A 25,023-nucleotide genomic window follows, 5' to 3' on the forward strand; every position below is an offset into this window, starting at 1 on the left:
AGAGGCACAATGAGATCATAACATAGCAAACCCAGACTTTATGTCCTAATAGGCCCACAACCAGTGATTTGTGAGCGTAGTTCTTCAGACTCATTTTGTTCTTTCTTCTCTGTTAGACTGAACTCTGACAGCAGGGGAGTGGGTAGGACTGTTTCCTTTGTAGTTTCCAAAATACAAAGAGGGTATTTACCAGATTTTTCTTTAAGTAGTTGATATCTGATAACATTTAATGTGATTATAGGTACAAACTATTGATACTATGTATAAAATAAAAAAGCTACAAGGATATATTGTACAGCATGGGGAATATAGCCAATATTTTATAATAACTATAAATGGAGTATAATCTTTAAAAACTGTGAATCACTCTGTTGTACATCTGAAACATATAATATTGTAAATCAACTATATCTCAACAAAATTTAAAAAATAATGTTATTATCTAGCTAAGAAATTCATATTGGCACTTTGGCATAAAAATGTAGTATTAAAGATAGGGATCAAAACGTGTCACACGTAGATGAATAAGTTTTCACAGGAAAGTTTAAATAAATTGAATGCTGAACTGAGAAGATTGCAACTGGCATCTGAAATTGGGCATTATAAATTATGGTTCCTCAAAAAATCATGTAACTATATAGAGAGTGATGAGGAGAGTTATGAATTTTATCTTATTCATAGATAAATATTTTTTAAATATTAAGATTCTGCATATGATCTCCAGAGCTATCTAAGCACTATATTTTAAAAGCCATCCAGGACTTCCCTGGTGGTGCAGTGGATAAGACTCCACGCTCCCAATGCAGGGGGCCCAGGTTCGATCCCTGGTCAGGGAACTAGATCCCATATGCATGCCGCAACTAAGAGTCCACATGCCACAACTAAGGAGCCTGCCTGCCACAACTAACACCCAGTGCAACCAAATAAATAAAAGCCATCCATTTTTTGACACTAAAGCACATATCAGGGAAAGAATGGATTTATGGGGTGTCTCATTGTACATGTTTTGTGCTATTATTTAGTATTACTATCCTCAGAACACTTTGGTATGTGCTCCATAAAGCTCCCCTATGTGTCACAGTAGGTAAAACAAAAAGAAAAAAGTAAAGTCATTGCTAGCACACAGAAGTCGACTAACATTTCAAAAGGTTCTTTCACCTCCCAGGAGTGAAAATTTCTACACACCTCCTGAGAGCGCCAGGGAAGGTTAACTTTCTATGAGAACTGAAGACTAAAGCAAAGAAAAGCCACTCATGGTGGTGTAATCCTGTGAAGACCATGCATGGGATGGTACACTCGTCCCACTCCCAAAAGCTCTCTTCATTTTTTATAATCTTAATAGTCTTTTAAAATACATACATACACAATTACACAAATCTATGTATGATTAATGTTATCTGAATTATTTCATTTGAAGATTTAGTAGTTAATTTTTTTTATTAAAAATTAAAAAAAAAATTTTTTTTTAAATATTTATTTATTCATTTTGGCTGTGCCAGGTCTTTGTTGCAGCACGTGGGATCTTCGTTGTGGCACATGGGCTTCTTAGTTGTGGCATGCAGACTCTTAGTTTCAGCACACATGCAGGACCTAGCTTCCCGACCAGGGATCGAACCTGGGCTACCTGAATTGGGAGCACGGAGTCTTACCAACTGGACCACCAGGGAAGTCCCATTAGTGGTTGATTTTGCCCAAAGACACCTGACTGGTAGGTGGCTGGGGAGACAGTCTATTTACAGGTGAAGACTATAGGGGACTCAAAGCCTTATTTACTCAAGATTTATTTGGGGGCCAGGCACTATTAGCCCTTTAACTGTATTAACTGCAGAACATTCATGGTGACCCTATGAGTATTATGATACAGTATTATTTCACTCTTCCAGAGGGAAAGCCAAGGCACAGAGGTTTTAAACAACACAGCTGCTAAGTTGAAACCAGGTCTCCAACCCAGGCTGTCTGGCCCCAAGCCAGAGTTCCTTAAACACTACACTGATGAGTCTCACATGGGAAGCCTCATGCTAGCTACAGAGATGCTCTATTATATACTTAGAGTGCCCCTCACCTCCCCCCAAAAAAGATACATCCAAGTCCTAACGCATGAACCTTTGTATGTGACCTTATCTGAGAAAAGGGTATTTTCAATTGTCTTTAAGTTAAGGCTCTTGAGATGGGATCATCCTAGATTTAGGGAGGGTCCTAAATTCTGTAACAAATGTCAGTATAAAAGAAAGGCAAAGGGAGGTTTGAGACACAGAGACACATGGAGGAAGTGATATGAAGACAGAGGTAGAGATGGGATTGATACATCTACAAATCAGGAACGCCAAGGACGGCCAATGTCCACCAGGTGCTAAGAGCAAGGCATGGAATGAGTTCTCCCTCAGAGCCTCCAGAAGGAATGAACTCCAATGACATTTTGATTTGGGGGCTTCTGGCCTCCAAGACTGTGAGAGAATATATTTCTGTTGTTTCAAGTGACCCAGTTATTCGTAATTTGTTATGGCAGCCCTTGGAAACTAATACAACACCTCTATTTTGTGTGCCTTGGTTGGTTTCATGGTTCCAAGATTTATTTCCTGACAACATGATAAATCTCTTAGTCATATCCATACTCTTCTAATTTCAGGAAGCCAATAATACTCTTCTTAATTTCAGAGAATGTATTCCAAATCAAGAGGATATTTACCCACATTAACAATATCAGGAGGTGAGATAAGCTCTGCTCTAAGGAGGCGCATCAACATTCATCCTCCTGCATCCTCACCTTCTCCCCAGTGGGCCCTTTCCTTTATTAGTTGCTCATCTCATCTTAGAAATAAGGAAAACACTTCCGTGTGACCCTGTAGTCCTCCAGTTATCATCTTATGATCTAAACATCTAAAATTGATGGGCACTTACCCTCCACCTTTTCACATCCGCTTCCCCTCAAAGGACCGTTCATCTTAACGTTAGTCGCAGGAAGTCAACTTCAGCTGCTAATGACTCTCTTGACCAAATCCAATTACTTTGCTTTCATCCTTTTGGGGGTATCCGACTGCATGCATCAGATACCTACACCTCTTTGAGAGCCCTTTTCCCACCATTTTTTGCTCCCATGACAACCCTGAAGCTCCAGTGCATGGCTCGTGTTTATTGAATTGGGATAATCCGGATTTTTGTTGTTAAATGATGAAGCCCCCTAAATTTGAGAATAACATTGAAAGCTTTCCTACTTAATCTTGGGGCTCCCCTTGCATTTAGGACAAAGATTGAGACTTTTTCACTTTATATATGAGACTCAAATATTTTACCCCTACTTATCTTCAACATCCTTTCCTTTCATTCTTGGATAGAAACCCCAATACTTCTCATTTCTTTTAGAAAACATTTTGGTTTTGACTCCTTCCCTTTTCAAATTAGCATAGCTCCCTTTTCCCCCATTTTCCTGCCCATCCCAGTTACCTATTTGTCCCTGAAGACTTTCCCTTCCTCCCCTCCAATTCTGGCTGGAAAGTAACCTGGCATAAGAGTTTGTTGCCCACCTTTGAAGCTGATACCATACTTTTCTGCAGGATATTATTTCTGACAAGAAAAGACTTAGCTCATTAAACATGGGAAGTTTTATCCTAAAGTGAGATATTTTAAAGGAATTTGATAAGTGCCACAGAGCACTTTGAGGGGGCTTGGGAGAGGGAATGGTGGTGTGTGGTTTAGTCATAAAAGTGATACAAGATGTAACAACCTTATAACTCAAAACCAGCATCAAATCTGGTGTCGGCAGACAGGGCCAGAATGGAAGAGCTCTAAAGTGAGTGGTGCTACCTTGGTTTTACAGCAAAAAATTTCTCTTGTTAGATACTGAAGTACAACATTTCACAGCACTGGGATTATTTTAAGGTACTTGGTATCTTTTGACTATATCCTTTCATTGTTGGGAATGAGCAGTTACAAGGGGCAAGGGAGAAAAAAGCAGGGAGAAAAGGTTCCTTTAGCATCTTCCCATATTCCTCGAAGAAAAAGGATGTGTATGGTGGGTTGTAATAGCCAAGGACAGGTCTCCATTGTAGGCCATACAATTTAAAAGGTATCTATGCTCCCTGAAATGATTGGAAGGTAGATTCTGCCCATAGGCTCCAAGACTCAAAGATAAATCCCCTTACAAAGAACCATTAAAGTTTATCGAAAAATTTTAACAAAAATGTACATCCAGTTATGTGTATACCAGAGTGATAAACATTCTCCTTTCTCCACAGGTTTGAAGAGAACAGACTTCCCAAATGTCCAAGTTACCATTTGACATGTGGTAGACAGAAGAAGTCTTGCTTCCAGACTTAGGTCCCTCCATAGGAATAATTAACTTAAATCCAATGTTTAAAATTCAAATGCATAATCCTTCCAACAATGTTACAGAATTGTCAGCTGTGCTCATAAAACCTTTAGCAGGTTTTATAATGAACTGATTTTTGGAAAGGCTTTGGGCGTGAAAAAGGGACCTGGGGGCCAAAAGATGCCCTACCTTTTCCCGTGACTGCTTTCCCAATCCTAGGCATTGCTGAAGAAAGTGTCTAGATTGCATTAAGCTAAGGGATTTTTTTTTAATAAATTTATTTATTTATTTATTTATTTATTTATTTATTTATTTATTTATTTATTTATTTATTTTTGGCTGTGTTGGGTCTTCGTTTCTGTGCGAGGGCTTTCTCTAGTTGCGGCAAGTGGGGGCCATTCTTCATCGCGGTGCGCGGGCCTCTCACTGTCGCGGCCTCTCTTGTTGCGGAGCACAGGCTCCAGACGCGCAGGCTCAGTAGTTGTGGCTCACGAGCCTAGTCGCTCCGTGGCATGTGGGATCTTCCCGGACCAGGGCTCGAATCCGTGTCCCCTGCACTGGCAGGCAGATTCTCAACCACTGCGCCACCAGGGAAGCCCAAGCTAAGAAATTTTTTAATAAAGGGGAACAAGTGGGTGTAGGACAACCAGCAAGTATAATCCTCATTCACTGGGTTTAGTCCCAGGGACTCTTCTGACCAAGGACCAAAAATTAATCAGGAAACACACACACAAGGGACGTTATCATAAAAGAGGGATTACTAATGAAAGTTCAAAAACATATACAAAAGGTCACACGAACAGCTACCCATCTAAACCTAGCTGGTTTGCTTTTCTAGTTCTTAGGTCTGTTTCCTTCTTTAGAAGATTGAAAAGAGAAATAAGAAGATACATCTGAAAACAGATGAGGGTCTAAAGTTACTGTATACTTTTGACTACTTTTTAAGGCCTAATATAGAATAGCAAGTTGTAAAGGAAACTATGCTGAGTCAATAAAATTAGCTTCATTTGAGTGAAGATATCTAACTTGGATTTTGGACTTAATACAAACCATGTGGGGACTTCCCCTTTCCATGGCACAAGAATCAGATGACCAGGAGAGATTTTGCAACACTTTTTTTTGGTTTCTGAGAAGGCTCTGAGAAATGTATACCAGAAGACTGTGTGAGTCATCTTCAGATGACTATGTCCTTTGCACTAGAAAACAATCTGCTATAGTTTATTTAGCACTTAAAGTGATTCATGCAAGTATTTAGAACCTTGCAATACTCAGAATAGGGACAAATTTGTGTAGGGACAAACTTGGCTGGTGCCTCCTTATTCCTCCTTACCTTTTCCACCAATAGGAGTGTATTGGTATCAGCAATGATTCTAATTAATGATTACAGGGTTCTAAAGCAATATCATGACACATGTTTGCCACCTCCCTCCAAGTCTATCTTTTTACCTATTATCCTGAGCAGAGAGATATTTTCTTGGTCAGTCTGAATGCTGGTAAAAGGAATAACTTGAGTTAAGAACTTATTGAACGGTAGCCCCATTCCACAAATGGTAGAGGACTTGTTTTTCATGTTAAGGGGAATGGTACAAACACCTAACCTACCAAGTCCTTAAAACACTTACCCTGGCAGCTCTATGGAATAGAATATGTATCTATTTTATGAATACTGAAATGGACTCGGTAACACAAGATCAATCACTAATAAATCGCTGGGCTCAAACTGAATGTGATCTGTGTTCCCTTTCCTACTATATGTGCTGCTGCACTTACCTTTTTTTTTTTTTTTTTTTTAATTCCACTGATTTTTAACCTGTATTTTTTCAGCTGGTTTCAAAGTCATAATCCCATTGACTTTAACGTATCAATTAACTTTCCGGAAAGAGCCACGTAAAATAGACACAGGAAAGGGAGTTAAGGAGAATCAAGAACAAAGCAACGTAAATGTCTTTGCTAGTGTCCAGCACTTTGTACAGGTCAGAAATGTGCTTTCTTGTCCTTTGGAACTTTATGTCTGTCTCAGCTGAGCTAATGAACTAGGACATGTGAAATATTAACCTCTAGGGAAGATCTCGGGGTCCAAGAGGGCAGCAAACAGCCTTCATCACTATCTTCAAAGTAGCCTTTTGAGAATAAGGGACCTTGCCAGAAATGATGCAGCCAAGTTTCTGGTATTTGATGTAAAGCTATTCTCCTTTAACTGCTTGACTTTCTATGCTTTTAGGAAGGTTTATTCTTCTCTGTAAAGGCCAAGTTGAGTAGACAGTAAGATTTTTGCAGCCTATTTAACTGGGGAAATAAGACTATGTTAACACACACTGAAAAGGAGTCCTTACGAGATTTTCTTGTAAATGCTGACACTGCTGTAGGGGCCTCAGGAACAAAACATGCCTAAGTCAAGGAGGTATACACTAGTTATGCATTTACAGAGAGCACATATCATTGCTGTTAACCCCTAGGAAGGATGCTGCACGACTGATAGGACCTATAAAGCTCTGAACCAGAAAATTTTCCCCTATCTTTGGAATCAAGTCAGACCAGAGTTAAGAGTTCCTCACACAGTTAATTCTGGGTAGAGGTGAGATAGTATAGCAGCTCAGAGTTCAGGCTTGGAAGTCTTACATACTTTCACTACTTTCTAGCGCAGTGGTTTGAGGCAACTTATCTAATATTCATTTCTTCACCTGTAAAATGGGAATATGGTTTGCAGAGTTGTTATAAAAATCAGTAAGAACTGATGTAGAGACCTCAGTGCCTCGCATCCAGAAAGCGCTCAACAAATGGCAGCTGTGATTAAGTCACAGCTAGGTTTCACGGACACTACGTGCCGTGTATGCGGTCTTGTGTTGTAGCCGGCATTGCTCTTCCACAGCAAGTGTTTAAACGATTTTAGAACAAGCGGGGCCAATAGGTGAACAGCTAGTAAGGAGAAACACTGTTAGAGCCACATCCTGTCCAACTCTGGCTTCTGTGACTCTAGAAGGTAGGTTCTGACAGGAACAGGACTGTGGGAATAAAAACTACTCTAAGTTACCCAGAGAGGCCTGTTCTAATGAATCCCGAGTCAAATCCAAGCCTACGTCATTACCACTGGCAGTTTAGAAGGTCTACCTCACATCCTCTGGGGAATTTTATGTGGAGCTCTTAAGACACTGAAGTCCATGTCACACCCAGATCCATTAGCTCAGAATCTATGAAGGAAGAGACGCAGGCACCAATATATTTTCAAGATTCGCAGATGATTCTAATGTACTGACAACTTCGAGGTACAGTAGTCTAATTTCCATAATCCTTTGTGCCATTAAAGAAATACCAAGTGGGTTAAACTACTGAGCTGGAAGAAACCTAGGGAATAATTTGGTCACACCCTTTCATTATAAAGATTAGGAAACTGAGGGCAAGAAAGAGTATATAACTTGTCTAACTGTTAAACAGCTGGTTGTGGATAAGAGTTGGTACCAGGAGAAATCTAGATCCTAAAATGAGACTCTAGTGTCTTATTTCTAGAGATTGTATGAGTCAGCTTTTTTTAAAACTATTTTTTAAGAAGGCTGTACAAGGCCCGTGATATAGAGACTGAACCAAGAACACCTCCCATTTAGTAGATATACCAAGCAAACAACAGGATAATTTAGCAGAATAGTTTGGACATGGAATTTCATAGATATTTTCTGAACCAAAACAGAAAAAGGATTTTATGTGGTCTAATGATACATTGTCACTGGATTCTCTTTTGCCTATGTAGCTGGAGTTCTGCTTGGTCAAACTGGCTCATTAATGTTAATTTGGCTGCTTGGAAGAAAGTATTTGGCTAGGTTTGAGATGCAACCCACAGATCAAAGAATTCACATTATTTCAGTACATTCTCTACTATTCAGTGCTTGGCCTTTTAGTGTTTTTGTTTGTTTGTTTTTGTTTTTTTTAAAGCACAATAGGAAGTTTGAGTTCTTGAGTTGGCAACTTCCAATATTCTTGACTCATTATGACCTCTCCTAATTTTGTACTCACCTCCACCCATTTTGTTTTTAAAATAACTTTGTATTAGGAGTATCTCCTAACAGGGCCTAAAGAATAGTCATCATAATAAAAGTGTTTGGGAGAGTTTAAGGCTTTAAGAAGGAGCTTAATGTTATCTGAATGAAGGCCCATTCTCTAGACTGGGCAATGCAACAAATTCACTAGAAATGTCTAAAAATAGCTCACTAGTCTAACTGAAGTATGGTTTGCAATCAATTTTGCAATCACATTACTTAGTTGTTTCAGTGCAATGACTTATTTTTAACACTTTACTAGGTTTAGAAAAAGTAGAATGTGTAGATTCACAATTAGAGTATGCTCTAGCCTCTTGGCAAGCTGGGCACAAGTTAATATGCTTGTAGGAACAAAAGCATAGCAGACTGATTCTAGAAACCCTCCTTACACTTAATCAAACTCTAAGAGAGAAAGTACTGTTGGAATATCTCTGCGGTCGTTGGGCTGTGTGGAATTTTTGTGAATACAGACACATGAAGCTTGGGGTTGGATTAATTGACATGAGAGAGTATACCCATCTCAACTTTAACATCTCAGCCAATCATTCTACCCCAGTTCTTGAGTATGACTTCCTCTAGCTTAGACTGAACAGAATAGGAAAACTGAAATCCAATTTTATCCTTTAGCTCCCTTCTACAAAGGGAAGGAAGTGACATTGATACTTTGGAGATTTGAAAATCATGTTTGTGCCACTGCTTTACATTCCTAGCATTGGATCATTTGGGGTAGGCTGTGGTAACCCTGACACCAGGGACCATTTGGACATGGCTCAACTAGGCTATGGTACATGTGCTCTGTGTATCTTGAGTGAGTTGGGCAGGGTGATGTAGCGGGTGCAACTTGACATGGAAAAGAGAATGGGGGATTTCTGGTCTAGTGTGCAGTGTGCTTCAACCTAGATTTACCAGAGCTCTGCATTTGGTGGTTATTGGGCCCTGATCTCCCTAACGATGTGGTATTTGTTCCTTATCTGTTGCTATTGTCCTTTTTTCACTTGTCCCTCAGGAGCTATGTGGGGAAGAGAGATTGGTAAGGTAATGACTGCATCCTTGAGTGAAGTTCATAATATTAAGTACCATCTTGAACTATCTTATTAGCTGCTTCTCTTTCTATTAGTGAGATACCAAGTCACCTATGGAAGGAGCTAGGAGAGATTCCCATTAATTCTGAGGAAAGGTTATTAGGAATCCATTGTTCTGGGGGAAAGGATAATATGGCTTTTGAGGGGGTGGGAGAGGCTTGACAAAGGCTGCTCTTCCCCATACACCTTGAGCTTTAGGCTCAGAGATAGCTGACGATCTAGTGGGTAAATTTGTATACCAAGCCAAGACATTTCTGGGAAATGGCCAGTGGATTGAAGTGGTCCAACATGGGGTGGTGTGTGTGGGCGGGGATGGCAGGGAGGGGTGGGAAAACTCCTTATGTCTGAGGAACGGGTAGAAGACAAAACGTCTAGACTCAAGACCTGGGCTCAAAGGTCAGGGTTCCCATCTAACCCAGCCAAGAAGATATGTTGGCACTTTGGGCAGGCCTCAGTACCCTGGCTGGTGGGTGATATGTATGAGCACACTGAACGAGCTGTGTGACTAGAGGGCCTGTGGGGACATGATGGAACTCTGCAGAGCACTTCTCCCCCTACCTTGGGTCACCACTGCAGGACCAGAGAGAGCAGCACCTGCCTCAGTCACCAGAGCACTTGCTTCAGTGGACAAAAGCCATCATGGTTTAGTGGTAGCACAGTAGCTCACACTGGGTGGTCATAACGCTGGGAACACATGCTGACAGTGACAGAAGTGGATCCTCGCCGAGTCTGGTCTAGTTATGAAGTGATAGTAACCAGAAAGTATACCAAAAAAGCAAGTGGAAGGAATAAGATTCTAAAAAGCTAAACGTTCATAGATAACCAGAATGGGTGAATGGAATAAACCAGTTTTAAAATCTGAGTTTAGAAGAACTCTATTTTGTACTATTAGATGGTAAAGTGGGACACTATACTCCATTCTGCTTCCCTCCCATCCTAAAGGCAAGGGAAGAGAGTATTCTAAGGACTGAACAATTTATATGAAATATTTTAGGGTTTTAAATTAAAAAAATAAACAAACCAAAACTATTAACATGGAAGCCTCTGGAATTTTTCTATTGCAGGGCCTCTGGGGCAATAATTTGAGAAGCATTATGATACAAAAACACAAAAACACATGATTTTTACTTTGAATTTGGCATCTAAATGTACAGTGGATATTATGCTTGTACCTTACAGGAAAATGTAGTCAAAATACTAATGAATCAGAGTGAGGGAAAAGGACTGTCATTGCACATTTGATTTCTAGGCCAATACACTGACACTATTCCTACCTCCTTCAATAATCTTCCCTCATATCTATGTATACTTACTCAGCTGACCAGCAAATAGTTCACTGTTTTCATGTCTATCCTTCCCAAGTTACTTTAACATACTTCTACCAAAACTCACCCCTCTTCCTAATTCCAAGCTAGTTTTTAAATAAATCATACAAATGAATCTTAGCAGTTTGTTTCCTAGAATGCACAGTATCAAGTTGTGCTTTCTCGTTCCCAAATGAAATAACCTGAATGACATCAGTCCAGCCATGTAGCACACCTAGCACGTGGACTTCAGAATACACGGTTTATTTATTTGAGCCCCTCTGTGATTTCACCTATGATGCTTGCACATGTAAATCTTAACTGGTTTTTTTGTTTGTTTGTTTTTAATTAATTTATTTATTTATTTATTTTTGGCTGTGTTGGGTCTTCGTTTCTGTGTGAGGGCTTTCTCTAGTTGCGGCGAGCGGGGGCCACTCTTCATCGCAGTGCGCAGGCCTCTCACTATCGTGGCCTCTCTTGTTGTGGAGCACAGGCTCCAGACGCGCAGGCTCAGTAGTTGTGGCTCCCGGGCCTAGTTGCTCCGCGGCATGTGGGATCTTCCCAGACCAGGGCTCGAACCCGTGTCCCCTGCATTGGCAGGCAGATTCTCAACCACTGTGCCACCAGGAAAGCCCTCTTAACTGTTAAACATGTTCCACTTTCTACTTGAGTGCCATTACAATAGTCATCTTGAAAGTCCACGTGGATATTAGAAGAGCTCAAGAAAGCACGTTATTTAGAAGCACCTGCATCTTATTTATTTCCTTAAAAAATTTTTTTGCTTCTGTGTCTGGTTTATTTTATTCAACATAATATTTATGAAGTTCCAGCCTTGTATGTTGTTCATTATCATTGCCATATATCTCATTGTATGAATACACCACAAATTTTGTCCACTTTGGAGCTGTGATGAACAGTGCTTCTATGAACATTCTACTACGTATCTTTTGATGCATGTATGTGTGCATTTCTTTTTATTTTACTTTATTTTTTATTGAAGTATAATTGATTTACAATGTGGTGTTAGTTTCAGGTGTATAGCACAGTGATTCAGTTTATATATATATATATATATATATATATATATATATATACTCTTTTTCAGATTCTTTTTCCTTATAGGTTATTAAAAATTACTGAGTATAGTTTTCTGTACTATACAATAAGGCACTTGTATTTTAAACATTAAGCTATAAACAAACATTTACATACACTAGTAGAATTATTTTATGATATACCATATCAGGCCATTTTAAAAGCAGGCAGGTCATCTTAAACTTTCCCTCTTCAGAAAACCAGTGCAAGAAACACTGCTTGATATTTAGTTTCTTCTTTAATAACCTGGCTGAATTATATTAAATTCCACCGTGGTTTCCATTCCTAGGCAGAGCCCCACGTTCATATAATCTTCAAAGCCATGGCTTGAGTGTTTCTGTATCTTTCTGTAACTCACGTTTCAGAGGTGTGCTGTATTTTGGAGAGTTTAAAGGAAGAAGAATCCAGCTGCCTTGTAACACCTGCACAGAGTAGTCAAACTGAGGTGTATGTAGTAAGTGTGTGTAGACAGTCAAGACTTCTTTTTTGTTACATTTCTGTACATAGACCAAAACCATGAAAAAAGTTCTTATACCTATGTAGACCCAACATAAGATGAGTTTAAGTTATTTGATTCTAATATGTTATCTCTGGTTCTGAGTGGCCTTTTCAGTAGAATATGCCCTTTGTTTTAGTGTTCAATCTACCCTTAGAGTTGGCATTAACCTTCCATGAGAGACTTTGCCACTGGCTCCTATTTCCACATCTGACACGATCTCTTCTAGTTGGGCAAGATATCTACAGCCAACAGGGCATTTGGGCTTCATCTCCAAGAATGACAATGGGCCTGCTAACCCCATAGATAAGAACAGTTTTTTGTTTTTTTTTTTTAAACACTTACTGTTACCTGTGTGCTGAATATATTAACTATCACTTTAAGGATTTTTTTATTAACCGTTTAAAAATGAACTTTTATTGTAGTCTGAGAAAGACGCTACTTCAAAGTGATTAGTGTAAACTGCCCTAAGGAGGAGAAACAGGAAAAAATGCAAATCTCTGAGAAAAACCTACTAATAAAAACCATAGATTGAATCACCTGGTTAATTTGTTACTATAGTGAAATCCACAGAGAAAAACAGAAGCCAAAACATAATTCAATATACGAGTCAAAGGATATCTTCTTCATGATTTAGCTGATTTCCCTTAGAGAAGACTTGGTTGTTTTCAAACAAGATGAAGGAAAAAGGAGTCATTTAAAAATAAAAAGGGGGACTTCCCTGGTGGCCCAGTGGTTGAGAATTTACCTTCCAATGCAAGGGACACAGGTTAGATCCCTGGTTGGGGAACTGAGATCCCACATGCCGTGAGGCAACTAAGCCAGCGTGCTGCAACTACTGAGCTCACACGCTCTGGAGCCCAGAGCACCAAAACTAGAGAGAAGCCTGCGCTCCGCAACAAAGATCCTGTGTGCCGCAACTAAGACTCAATGCAGCCAAACAAATAAATAAATAAGTAAATATTTTTAAAAATAATAAAAATAAAAAGGGACTTTCTACTTATTTGTTGAATTTCAGGTTTACAGAGAACCAGGAACTTGATAACCAGCCCTCTCCCCGCACCGGACACCAGTGCTCTATCATGCTGAAGGTTAGGAAGTCTCCAGAATGCTATCTAAAAGGCCAGGGGAACTCATCCAGAAGAAATAAGCATATAGGCTCATTTGCTTACTTCTTGGTTGCTGGCCAAATTAGATAAGTTAACAGATAAGAAATCCCCAGGTAATTGCAGATTCTGTTAGACAAGGAGAAAGGCGAGTCTGCCAACTTGTTTTCTTGCTTCTTGTGGTGATATATTAATTCTACTCAAGTGCTAAAAATTTAGGAGACAGGTTCCAAAAATGGTCTGAAATAGCTAGCCCACCTGCTTTGAACTTGTGTGCACACAAATACTCTAAGAAGCTGCTGCATGGGACTTTCCTGGCAGTCCAGTGGATAAGACTCCATGCTTCCAACTGCAGGGGGCACAGGTTCCATCCCTGGTTGGAGAACTAAGATCCTGCATGCCACGCAGCCAAAAAAAAAAAAAAAAAAAAAAGGCTACTGCAGAGTGAGATGGACAAAGTGGTGGAAATGCACAAGCATCCTTGAACTTGAACTAAGGTTCACACGCCATCATTATTCTCTCATCTTTTGGGAAATGGTATTGCAGCGGTCCCCAACCTTTCTGGCACCAGGGACTGGTTTTGTGGAAGACAATTTTTCCATGGAGTACGGGGCATGGGGGGTGGGAGACGGTTCAGGTGGTAATGAGTGATGGGGAGCAGCAGATGAAGCGTGGCTCGCTTGCCAGCCACTCACCTCCTGCTGTGTGGCCCCGTTCCTAACAGGCTGCAAACTGGTACCAGTCCGCGGCTGGGGGTTGGGAACCCCTGAATTGGACCAAATAAACACATGGGGATAAGTCAGTGCATTTTTAAACTGAGGGATGGAAAAATTCTATATGGCAGCACATTAACTCATGTTAAATGAAACAGATTTGGGATTTTAATTGCTTTGCAGTTGAAGCAACTACATTGAACAATGAATGTAACAAAGTGTTCTAGTTTATCGAAATATCTGTATATGGTTCATTCACTGCAGAGGTAGATGAGCACAGGTAGTTCCAATTACAAGAAAAAAAAAACCTACCACTTAATACCAGACTTTCGCTTATAAAGTCTAAGGAGGTGAGACAGGTTTTGTTTCATGAATTCTATACATAAATTCATGAGAATGCAACCAAAATTATACCTGTTACAATCATGTAAGTCATCACCATTAACTGGTCCTCCCTTCCACAAACATGTCTAGACATCTACCTTAGGGATCATGACATACAATTGGCAAGTTTGGAAGAGTAATTCAGGGAACCTTGTATCTACTAAAGCCTTTGGGAAAAAGCCACCCCTATATGATTCCAAACATTAACCATTATTAATCTAAAGAAGCTTTCAGGAAGTCAATTTCTATTCCACCTTTGGCAATCATTTAAGTGATTCTACAAATAAAGTTAAAATGGAGGTGGTGTTTCAGAGCACCAAGTTAAGAGTTCTTAGAAAATGAAGATACAGCTTACTGATTTTCTTTCTTGGTTGTAATAATCAAAGAACACAAAGAAAGATCTCAAGTATCACCTTAATCTGTACAGATTTCGAAAAGTTTATTCTGGAATTTAAAGAGAGACTTTGAAGATTTTCTAACATATATATTCCACTGGATTGTGTTCTTAAGTCATTTCTTCTAATATTAAAATCATTCCAGAGCTGGGAGAAAGGGGAAAAAAAATCAAATTTGTACCAGCTGCATAAAAACAAGGTATCTAAGAAAATTGCCCTGGTTATGTCATTATACACCATTTTCAAAGGCTCAAGTCTTGAATATTTCATTTACTATTTTTCTCTTTTTTTAAAGATAAGTTCCTCGGGTGGCATTAACCAATGACTTTGAGGAGCCTAGAAAAATGATATTCTTCTTCCCCAGGTCCAACATAATTTTTTTTTTTTTTTACGTTTGACCTAGATATTATTTTGCAAGATTGAAGAAGTAATCAGTGTCTTAACTTCATATTTACATGAAGTAATATTCAATGCAGTGTGCTGTTTCCTATAAACCTACACTGGTAGCCTGATAAACAACTCAGTTTGGGTATTTTAAAAGGCAATAAATGCATTAACTAAATAAACCATCAATTCATATAGAGACAAAAGAATTGCTACTTCCCAACGAGCTTAACAGATTTGAAATGATAAATTTATATACTTGGACAATCTAGTTTCTCTGGCTTTTTGGACTGTAAAGGCTCATTTATTAGATCTATGTCTGTGTCTTTTAAAATGTGTTATTCAAAATCATCTCCAGCTGCAAATAGTGTTAGTGTGAGTCTAATGCTGGTTAACTCTCTACTCCTTCCCCGTTAAATGAATTAGACTTAAGTTAATAGTGAGAATACGGTATTGTCTAACAGTTGTACTAAAAGCCTGTGAAGTGTGTCTGTTTTCTAGTTCTCAGAGCTTTGGCTAGAAACTGTAAGAAATTAACACAACAACATTGTAAATCAACTATACTTCAGTAAAATTAAAAAAAAAAAAAGAAATTGTGTCGAGTATTTGCCCTTTGCATTGTTCTTATTTATAACCTGCCTAGCACTCACAGTCACAAGTATTACCTAATGGTCAAGGCTTGGCTTTAGGGCAAGCGATTGGTCAAAAATGTGACTTACTATGAGGAGACTTTCCCAGAATAAGCAGATGAAGTGAGAATTCTTCCTTCTCCCAGGCCTGCTGCATGTACACCATCCCTGTTGGGTTTCATTGCCTTCTTAAGATGACAAATCATGGGGGTGCCACATGGGTCTACAGTTTTAGCATGAGATGAACTAGTAGGCATGGTTCATTACTGCCGGCCACTTTGCTGGGCTTGCACTGAGACCTCCTGGCCTATTATGAGATGTCATATTTATATTCAACTACAAAAAGGTTTCTGATTAGTCTACACAGGAATGCCAACATCAATGATTCACTGTGAAGGAAATTTACTTGATTCATAAAAAATGTAATATTTAAGCAAGCGGTTTCATTAGCTTTTAGAGCAATCTCATCTGTTCTCTGAACCATTAATGACCTGTTGCAAAATTCTGTGTCTGCTAAGTAATTGACATTTAAATACTTGAGGAAAACATGAATGGATATAAGTGATTAGATAAGGACTTCATTTGTAGCTTCTCTTTACGATCCCTATTATATATGGTCATTAAATAAAAGGAACTTCGGTTGGTCCTTGAAGATTTAGATTCCACAGTGGCATCTGCTATTTTCTAGTTTTATTATGTAGGCATTTTTAGCATCAGAGAATGCAATTAGATCATTTGTTTCCTTAGCTGAACTCTATAGCCCTGTGCAAAGACAAGTCTTTGAAAGCCACTATTAAGTTCCTAATCCAATCTTTATTAAAAAGACTCAATATTATGGACCAGGAGGTTAAAACAAATCCTTACAAAAGTAATGATCAAGCTTTTCTATAACTCAACGATGCCTTCTACTGCAGTAAAACTTGAAGTTAGGAATATGTTTACAGTTCTAATGTTTTTTTTTTCTTTTCCAGTATGGATTATTACAGGATATTGAATATAGTTCCCTGTGCTCTACAGTAGGACCTTGTTGTTTATCTATTTTACATATAGTAGTTTGTAATATAGTTGTAATGCCTTTAAAAAACAGAATGTAATCCTTAAACTATAGAAGTATGTAGACAATGAGTTCCACCAAAGAAAACAGTGAGAGAAACAACACTAACATGCTTTCTCAGTCTCTCCAAGATAAGCAAGTTTTACTTTCAGAACTAATTATCACAAGTAGGATATGAATAAAATTTCTTTCTCATGGTCATTCTCTCCAGTGTTGAGGTTCTCTAACTGAAATTTCATTCTACATTTGCACCTCCACCTAAGAAATCCCTGAAGAGTCAAATGCCACCTCGGTTGACTCTTTCCTTTTTTTTTTTTTTTAATAAATTTATTTATTTATTTATTTGGCTGCATGGGGACTTCGTTGCTGTGCGCGGGCATTCTCTAGTTGCAGAGAGCTGGGTCTGCTCTTAGTTGCGGTGCACGGGCTTCTCATTGCGGTGGCTTCTCGTTGCAGAGCATGGGCTCTAGGCACACAGGCTTCAGTAGTTGTGGCATGCAGGCTCAGTAGTTGTGGCGCACAGGCTTAGTTGCTCTGCAGCATGTGGGATCTTCCCGGACCAGGGCTCAAACCCGTGTCCCCTGCATTGGCAGGTGGATTCTTAACCACTGCACCGCCAGGGAAGTCCCCACCCCTGTTGACTCTTAAGAGCATGTCATCTGTCTCACACTGTGCTCAGTCAGTGTGACTCCACAGATGGTAAATCATTGGCTACCCTAGAGTCTGCTCTGAAGCCATGCTAATAGAAAATTAAAAAGGCCTTCAAATACGGGCAGCTTTTTTTCATACGTTGCTGAGAGTATATGGGGTTTAGTGACTGATCCCTGCTCAAAGCCATTATGATTTAGAGACTGGAAACCAAGTTAGCCCCTGAATGCCAGTGGTCAGTGCCATCAAGTTAATTCATGTAATAAATCTACATCCCTACTATGTGCCAGGCACTCTTCTAGCGCTTGGGATATGTCAGTGAGCAAAATAAAGATCTATTCCCTTATAGGGTTTACACTCTATCAGGGGAAAGCCATAAATGGATTATAGTCTTTAAGAAGGTGATAGATGCTCTGGAAAAAGAGAGTAGAGTAAAGCGGGTTGGGAGTTCAGGGTTGGGGATGGCTTTAATAGTTTTTTTAGGGGGGGTGGTGTGATGAATTGGGAGATTGGGATTGACATATATACACCAATATGTATAAAATGGATAACTAATAAGAACCTGCTGTATAAAAAAATAAATTAAATAAAATTCAAAAAGAAATAGTTTTTTAAGAAACACAGAAGGAATACCAACGTTTTAAAAGTTAAATTTATTGAATGTTTATTATAGTCCAGGTGTGATGCTATGTCTCTCTCATTTAGTCCTATAAGAAGGTATCTTTGGGCTTCCCTTGTGGCGCAGTGGTTGAGAATCTGCCTGCCAATGCAGGGGACACGGGTTCGAGCCCTGGTCTGGGAAGATCCCACATGCCGCGGAGCAACTGGGCCCGTGCGCCACAATTACTGAGCCTGCGCGTCTGGAGCCTGTGCTCCGCAACAAGAGAGGCCGCGACAGTGAGAGGCCCGTGCATCGCGATGAAGAGTGGCCCCCGCTTGCTGCAACTAGAGAAAGCCCTTGCACAGAAACGAAGACCCAACGCAGCCATAAATGAATAAATAAATGAATAAATTTAAAAACAGGAAGGATGAAGTTTAAAAAAAAAAAAAAAGAAAGTATCTTCATCCCTTTCTGACAAGAGTGGAAGCTGAAGTACAGAAGTTAATCAACCCCCTGAAAGTCACATGAGTCTAATATCTATGCTCTTAATGTCTTTGTTTTAGAACAATACAGGCAAAAGAGAGAATTAATCTAGTTCTTCAGATAGGTGGAATGGGCGTTAGCCAGAAAATACTTTTGGGAAAGAGGAGTTGATAGCAATGGGAAAAGAATATTTATGTAATCTTGGCTAGAATACCAAACCCGTGCTGGGTTATACGATGGGAAAAGGTTGAAAAGTAGGTCAGACTGGATTAGGGTGGGTTAACAGAACTCTATTTTGTCTAGACGGTGCTGAGAAGACTCTGAGGTTTTGAGCAATGGTGGAGAGGTCGGGTGGTGACAAATCTGTGTATGGAGTCGTGGTATCAAAGAGTCAGATAGCTTTGTAGTATGATAGTTGCATGAACTTGCCATTTTGAGTGATTCAAAACTGCCGGTTTCTTTCATTTAATTACTTGGTTAATCTTTTGGAAACAAAGCCTTTTAACTGAAAGGTTAAGGTCTAACCATCTCAACTGTCAGATTCAAGGTTATCCCATTTTGCCAAGCTATGATGCTTGGTAACCCTCAAACTTCAAATAAACAACATGTCCTAAAGGTGGCTTAAAAAAAAAAATCAAAAAGGCCATTATGTCTTATAACTTTCATTCTAAGACCCTAGAAAAAGAATTCCCATAATGTCAGTTTTATAAAAACTTATGTAAGTATAATAATATTTGAAACGTGAGCGACTAAAGGAACTTGTAAAAGGCAGCTATTGACTAAAGTAGTCATGTCATTATAGCTCCTTGCTTAAAGCAGAATAGATAGCATTTTCCCATTGTATATATGTTTCTCCATATAACTACTGAAAGACTAGAAGGAAGAGTAGCAAGGAAATGCTGGTTAAGAAGGGTGGCAGTAGGGTGAGAGACAGATTTCTGCTTCTTATACAATTAGAATAGTGATATTAGGGTGACATGTGCCTTTCTGCATTTTTAAATTTAAATTCCTTAGAGATGTACTGATTTGTCAGATAGCAATATTTAAAATGTAGGCAAATCTGTAGTCTTACTTGGGCTAAAGACAGAATCATAAAGCTACTCTAGTATCAGTCACATGAAATTAAACTCAAAAGCTAAGAGAACCTACAAATTGAACTTGAACATCTCTGCGAGCACGCAGAACGCTGCTCACAGCAAGTTTTCCACACTGTCATCTTAGACTTCGTTAAATGTTTACTTATCCAAAATTGTTGAGAAAAGCTCCTGATATATTAAAAGAAATGAACAGTAAGTTTTGAATCAATTGCTCACTAGGGTTTGAAAAAACTCTTATGCTAGCATTTTCAAAGTTGATCAGAGTATGGTCTATTACCTATTTCCAGACTGGTTTGCTTGGATCCAATGGGATCTGTGTAGATAGGAACAAGGTGGCAACCTAATTTAAGAATTAAAGAACCTAATTTGTATGTTCAGTACAGCTGAACATACAAATTTAAAAAAGCAGCTTTCTTTGATTTGAGCAGAAATTGTGTAAGTTAAAGGGATAACCTTAATTATTCAGTACTGAGCCAAAGGTTTCATCTATTTTCTCAATTTTTATTAGTTCTTTAGTAAATAATTTGGTAGATGCTCTTAAAAGGAGAAAACAGGAGGAGAATAAGAAGTTGTCCTTGGATGAAATATCAGGTTGAAAACTATTCGCCACTATGATTATTATTGACCCTTACGATAATATCTATTGGGTTAGATAGATGTATGCACCATGATGAATACTCCAGTGGTAGAAGTTAAACCAAAGACTTGAAAAGACCACACCATGTGGATAATTTCAGTAACAGCTTGTTGGCTTTTCTCAGGACCTGAGCAGATATAAACTAGAGGGGCCTAGGGATATTGCTCATTATATATAACCTTAAAGTCAAAAAAAAGACTCAAAACTATTTTGCTTATACCAACAGATAAGGCAAGCTGAAGTTCTCTGTTTTGCTCCCTTTATAATAAATTCCAATTAATGTTGCAGATGAGAGTAGCTTGAGTCACTCATTAACCTGGCGATCTGGTTAGTGTTTATCAAATACCTACTGTGTTCCAAGCACTGTATTATGCTATATATACAGTGACAAAAATAGATATGGTCTCTACTCTCAAGGGGCTTACAGTATAGGCAGGGGAGAGAGAATAAGCAAGTAATAGTTACTACTGGTACTAAGTATTTCAGAGGAAATGTTTCTGATTAGGGTAGAAAGTTTCACTGCCATTAACAATGTTTAGAAGAGAAGGCAAAATTAGACGACTTCAAGGAATTCTATATATTGTTTTCTTATTAATATCAACCACGGAAAGATGAAAATTTTGTCTTAAGGGTTTAATTACCCTCTTCAATAGACAGTTTTAAAATGATGACATTAAAACATTAATGATGGGAGATATTTACATTAAATATTTGGGAATCTCCTATAATAATATTGCAATCTGGAAGACCATCTATGTGACAGAGCCAGTGGGAGGAAAAAATCTTGTGATGTGCTAGGTTATGAAAGAATGTCAATGATGTTTCCTGCAAAGTTATCTTAAAATCCAGAGTTCTGAATCAACACTCTTTTCATAAACACAGGAAAGAAACATATGCTCATTTGGCATCAGTTTTGTCACTTCAGGAGTACAAGCAATTCAGAGATGACACAAACCTCTATATTCTAGAACCAAACATGTTCTGTGGCACTCTTAATTACCAGATTTTTCTAAGAGTACAACAGGGTCACTTTCAGATCAGGCCAAACTACTGAACTGTGGATTTAAATGAAGCAATATTTTGAAAATGTAACCATGGGTCCCTACTAGTGGCTTTAGTTATTTAAGGAGCACTACCTAGTTTACGAGAGCATTAGCAAGAGAATATTAGGTAACAGTTGGTTAAGGTTAGCTTTCATCAAGAAAATGGACTTTATTATCACCCCAAATAGTAAGGCGCTCAACAAGTGTTGGCTGCATGAAATGTAAGAATTTGGATCCTAAAACAGAGCAGAGTTGCATCCATTGTTTCTATTAAAGAGTTCTTGTATACAAAGCTGAAGATTTCTATCTCTACACACTATCTGGAAACTGAACTACAGATTTTCTTTTGTTCATGGATATACCTAAAAGATCCACAACAGTATTGTCTGTAGCTTAGAATGAAGCTAAGATTTTATCTTAGACTGTTCACATATCTACTGAATCTGGCAAACTTTCGACCCTCTATTTTCCATAATTACCCTTTATTTCCATACCTCTCCTCCCTCTCCGCCAAAAAAAAATTTTTTTTACTTAGTTCCAGGATTCCTCCCCAGTCTTGCTTCATCGCCATTCCGAGTTCCTGCTTCCAAAAAAGCTATACTATCTTGTGTCATGTACCTTGTTCCTCACGATTAGCCAACTCTTAGTACAGTGTTATATTTTTTATACACACAGCACAGGTATTTCATATTTAGAATACTTGAAGTAAAAAAGCTCTTTGTGGGATTACTTCTTCCTTCCATCTTCTCAAAAGGATCCAATGAGAATCTAAGTTGTAAGAGCCTCTAGTTGTCTCTGACCCACTTTCATGGCTGAATTCTTGTAGTGGTGCCCTATCAGACCTCAGGGTCTTCCTGATTTTGTATTAATCAGGCATCAGTGTTCAATTCCTCTATTCACAGTCAATCTGAAATGCAAAGCCTTGTATATTTAGAGCTCACAGTAGATATATACATAGCCACCTGTTCCCTGGAGAAGCTGATCTCTTCCATTTACCCTGGACACACACACACACACACACACACATGTGCATGCACACACAAGTACACAGTGTCTTCTCTTATTACCTCCCTAGCCTGTAATACTTACCGCCTTCACCTACTTGAATTCCTACCTGTCATTCAAAGTTCACTCAAGATGTGTTGTCTTAGGTCTTCACTTACCTCTCACTGACCCTACCATTTCTCTACACTTGACCTATTGTTGTCCTCTGATTCATGTGGAACTCTTCCCTTAACTCAATGAAATTCTGAGGTCAGGGGATCATTTATCCTACTTTTCTAGCCCCCATGCAGTCTGGTAGAAGGAGTGCACTTAAAACATTAGAGGTAATACACAGTTGCAATTTGTTCCTTAATATTAAAATCTTTTCTTTACCTTGCTGATTTTTCATGAAAGAACAGGTCTTTCTTCAACTGCTAAGCAATCGCTACTCAAACTCATCCTGACAATACAGCCAGGTTAATTGATCTGAGTCAGCATTTTGTTTTCCGGATTTAATAAAGAGATCTACCGCTTAGCAGATAAAGATCTAAGTCCTTGCCCTGACATCCAAAGCCCAGTGCAGTCCATCTCTCCTTTCCAAATGATATCACCCCTTACCTCTCTACCACCTGTACTTTCTCTTGGCCAAGCTGGCCAATCAGTATTCTTTGGGCATACATCTGCATGATGTACTTATGAGCTTCTGCATAGAATGCATTTTTCTTCCTACCTTTGCTGATTTGGCTTCCACCATTCCTTTGAAAGCCAAATCCATCATCACACCTGCGTCCTTTTCTTTCTGTACCACTCTGTAGCACTTAATTATAATAAAACCATATGTTAGTTGAGCGGTTGTCATTTTCTCTGAATTTCATGTAGGCAGCAATTGTTGACACTTATGTGTTCCCTAGCAGGTATTAGGTAAATGCTTTCAGCCAACTTTCAATTACAAACAATGAAAACTTTAGATCACCTGGGCAAATCAGAAACCCCAAGAACAAGTTATCAGGCAGCCAAGCAAACATCTATGCATCAAGATATCCTTCAGAAGACAGGTTGGACATTGAATAAAACAATCATTTCAATTCAAGTACACGAATTCTTCTGAAAAGCCTTAGCTATAGTTGAACCTTGGTCCAGGCAGAAATCAATATTAAATCTCCTTATCGTCAACCAGCTATGGATGGAAGAGCCTGTTCTATTTGTTTTCTTCTTCAAAACTGGGATTTTATTTAAGATATCTGACTTCAGAAGCAAAGGGTAAAAAAAGAAATCCCGAAACAAAAACAAAAAATAACACTACCACCACCCAATGCTGATGTAGTAAAGCACAGCTGGCATTTTCCTTTTAGGGAGCTTTGAGCACCTACTATGTGTACCATTCCAACTTCTGATCCTCTGATCTACAAGTAAATTACATGTTTCTCATCTGAATTAACATTGTGCCCCAAAGCCAGACTGGTTTGGCATTCTTCATAGGACTATGAGAGCCCTCTGACAAACAGTCAAACACATTTGGCTTATTTCTGCTGCCCTAAATGGTAACAAAAAACACGTTAGCATCTGCATTACATATTATAGAAGATTAGAACAGCTCTTGGCCCCTTAGTAGGAAACTTCAAATATGAAAAATAAGTGAGATCCTTTGGGTGAAATGTTTAGAACAAGGAAGGCAGATGCACCCAACATGGATACATTAGTGAAGATATTTTTGACTTTCCAGTTACTTGGGCATGGATTAATTCTAGACCTCAGGAGGACTTAACTGTCCTGCCCAGAGGAGATTTAAGTGGTACCTTAAGAATTAAAATCTGTGTGCCTGTACTTGTTTATGAAGCATTGCCACATTTTCTTGCTTGACCTTCACATTTAATAGTTTCATGGTAGGTAAGAAAGATGGTCTCATTTTCAGCCTGAATGTGTTCATCTCTAGATTTTAGCTTGCCTAAAGACCACAAACAATGAGAACAAGACCACTTTCCAATATCAATTTAGTTATTTCATTGAGAATTATAGTCCTAGAGCAGGTACATTTCTGAAGCAGCAGCTCTGAGGAAGTTTTTTTTTTTTTTTTTTTTCATGGCTTCTCCTTTAATTTTAGTTTGGAGGCAACTCGTTTTATTGACGGAGAAAATGAAGCTCAGTTGTTATATCCCTTGCCTTCAATAGCAAAGCTGGGTTGTGGACACCATCATTTGTAGTTCAAAGCCCAAGCTCTTAACCACTAACCTATGCTGCCTCTTCAAAGCCAGAGTTCCAATTCTCTCCTTCTAGATCATACCCTTGTATCTTTCAGTCTAAGGTGTGATCTCTGCTAAACACCCATCTCTGATTAACATTGGTCATTCTTAGGACTGTTTTGCAAGGAGGGTGAGGTGACTAAGGGTCAGAGACATTGAGTAGCACATTCCACTGCAGGAGTAGAGTCTACATTCTTTACTTCGTGTAAAATAGAATTTCTTCTAGACTTCCTTCTAGACTTCTATTCACTGGGAGTTCTTCCGTTGCTAGCCTAGCAACATACTTCACGTAACAGGTATTTACTAAATATTCT

The 25,023-nt window shown here is 38.8% G+C and overlaps 1 protein-coding gene across 7 annotated transcripts in view; it reads right to left on the reverse strand.

The window, feature by feature from the left end:
• Window positions 1-25,023, reverse strand: part of DAB2 (DAB adaptor protein 2) — a 53,150-nt gene that overhangs the window by 22,194 nt on the left and 5,933 nt on the right. The gene's annotated exons all lie outside the window — the stretch shown is intronic.

This window comes from Balaenoptera borealis, assembly GCF_965194805.1.
Source record: "Balaenoptera borealis genome assembly, chromosome: 2".
NCBI lineage: Eukaryota > Metazoa > Chordata > Mammalia > Artiodactyla > Balaenopteridae > Balaenoptera > Balaenoptera borealis.